The sequence below is a fragment of the Erinaceus europaeus genome, chromosome 8 (assembly GCF_950295315.1).
Source record: "Erinaceus europaeus chromosome 8, mEriEur2.1, whole genome shotgun sequence".
NCBI classification, from domain to species: domain Eukaryota; kingdom Metazoa; phylum Chordata; class Mammalia; order Eulipotyphla; family Erinaceidae; genus Erinaceus; species Erinaceus europaeus.
Window position 1 is genome coordinate 67,281,587 of NC_080169.1, and position 2,925 is coordinate 67,284,511.

The following is a 2,925-nucleotide window of genomic DNA, read 5'->3' on the forward strand; positions in this document are numbered from 1 at the left end:
AAGATTATAAGATGATAGGGGTATAATTCTACACCATCCTTACCACCAGACTTCTGTGTCCCATCCCCTTCATTAAAACCGCAATAGTTATCCCAAGGTCACAGGCCTGAGCTTACTATGTATATAAAACTATCTATTTGTCTTATAATTTTGTCTGTTTTTTCTATGGTCCTGCTTTCCCTTTCTTTCTAACCCATACCTCCACCTATTGCTATTTCCAAGTGTTATTCCTTTTTTTCCTCATCTCTCTCAAACAAGAGAAACAGTTCCTGACTTACTCCGGTATTTGCCAGAATCACCCCACACCACCATAAGCCGGAGCTGAGCAGTGCTCTGGTAAAATAAATAAATGAATGAATAAATAAATAAATAAAATAATATTTTTAAAAAGTATTTTCCAGATTCATCTCCCTATCATTGACAGTATAAAAACAAGATTCCGGGGAGTCTGGCAGTAGTGCAGTGGGTTAAGTGCAGGTGGCGTAAATCACAAGGACCAGCCTAAGGATCCAGGTTCTAACCCCTGGCTCCCCCTTGCAGGTGAGTCACTTCACAGGTGGTGTAGCAAGTTTGCACGTGTCTCTATTTATCTCCCCTGTTTTGTCTTCCCCTCCTCTCTCCATTTCTCTCAATCCTATCCAACAATGATGACATCAATAACAACAACAATAACTACAACAATGGAAAAAAAAAAGGGCAACAAAAGGAAATAAATAAATAAATATTAAAAAAAAGATTCCTAGTGACAAAAATTTTGGGTTGTGGTGGAATTGGGGTTCAGAGGCCTCTGGTCATCTTACCCTATTATTTAACCCTCTGGGAGTATGGACCAAAATCCTTTTTGGTTAATCAATGATTCATTCCATATAACACAAGGATTTGTAAATTACTGTTATGACCCATATTTTACCCATTAAAAAAAAACTCAGTAAGTTAGGGATGACATAAAACAAGATAAAACAAGAATTAATACTAGTTAAAATATGTCATATACTTTGTATTGTAGGGAAATAAAAAAATAAATTGCTGAAATGATCTAGAAAAACAATTTAACCAGCAAAAAAAATGTGAATTATAAATTCTGTCAATAATATTTAATTACTATCTGACCCTTTTGCTATATCTTAGAAATAATTGGTTTCAACTTGATAAAAAAGAAAAAACATTTGCCATGATGTTCTTCGCAGTCAAATTTATTTAAAATTTGCACATTGAGGCATTCATGGAAGTTGACTATCACTGGGGAAATGGAGGAGGATATTACTCCCATTGTACAACTGAGATAAAAAAGTGTTTATTTCCTCTCATGCTGATTAAATTATAAGGGAAAGGTTAAAATGGAGAATATGAAAAACAGAACTTTGGTCCCATATGTTCTCATTACTTTCTCATGTAAATGTGAGAGCATTGTGTGAACTAGCAGCTTCTGAGATTTCCAATAGCAGGAACAGAAACTAAAATTAGATGTTAATGGAGAGCTTCTCTAGGGACATTCAAAAATGTTCTTTGTTTGTTTTCTTTTGTGCCATTAAGTAAGTGTTGTAAATCATAGGTCAAAGTTTCTGGGATACTTCCAAAAGGCAACTCCCTCTTATACTAACACAAATGCTAAGGGATTTGTGGAGCACTAGTAGGAATCTACTCTGAAAGAGAAAACACTTGAAACAGTTCTCTGGTTATTTTAGACAAAGACACAATTACCAGTCAAGATAAAGTTGAGCTTCCAAACTATGATAAGGAATAGATAGTGAAAAGCAACAATAGAGGAGCTAATAATAAAAATATTTATCACATGCCATTTGAGAGAGTACAAGGTAAAGGAGAGAGTCAAAAGGTAAAGGAAGGGAGAGAGAGACACACACACCCAAACTAAGTCTTCAGTCAGTTTTTGCCTATGGAGAAAATGTAAAGTCTTCAATAAAAAACAAAGCCCTGTTTTGTACTAAATTCAAGGAAATTTTCCTGAAATTACCCACTATCCCAGGAGAGCAAATTAATCCACCCACTGTAGTGTCACTGCATCAAATCTGTATTTCTACTGAGAATGTTTATAATTATACTTTATATTATGGCAAACTAGTCTCATGTATTTCAACTATGGCTGCCATAAACAGATTTTAATCAGAATTGGATCTATCTGAAAAATGTACCACATTCTTTATAAATACAAGTCTTATCTCTAGGGAGAGGGTGTTAGTAGACACTGGGGGAAACAACTAACAAATCAATATATCTATGAAGGAATATATTATTTCATTTCTTCCAATAATTTGGGGAACTCACCTGAGTATTTTGAACTACTGCTTATTGTGAGATCAATTTTGAATATGCTTTAAAACTACTCATAATAATAGATCTTTCTTAACTTTCATTCCATAAATCTTTTAATACTTGAATATATTTTATGTATATTAACAACTTACCTAAAATATGCATTATTCTAGTAAGATGTTAGTGAAGACCTCTAACCCTCATGTGCTGATATTAATGCAAAAATTTAGAAAATGGAATCACTGTCCAGGAAATCCTCAGGCCAATGAAGGACTCATATAATTTTACCTATGTGAGGTAAAATTGGGATGACCTTAATGAAATTGAGTAAATTCCACTACCAATTGCCTTTCAACTTAGAGAGAAATTTAATTAGAAAGATTAACTATTATGTGATTTATTTAAAGAAACAAATACAATGAACACACAGACACAAAGATGCTTTCCTTAATTATGAGAAAAGGATACCTTGCCTTGACTAATAGACCTTATGATGCAGGAAAAGAAATGCTTGATTAAGCTGTTCTAAATTGATTAAGCTAGCTAATGACTAGAGCCTTTCTCTTCCTTTTACTGTAAAGCTCAAAAATAGATCAATTAGTTACCATCACTCTGAAAAACCTAAAGAAATAATGCATGGAAATGTATATAATG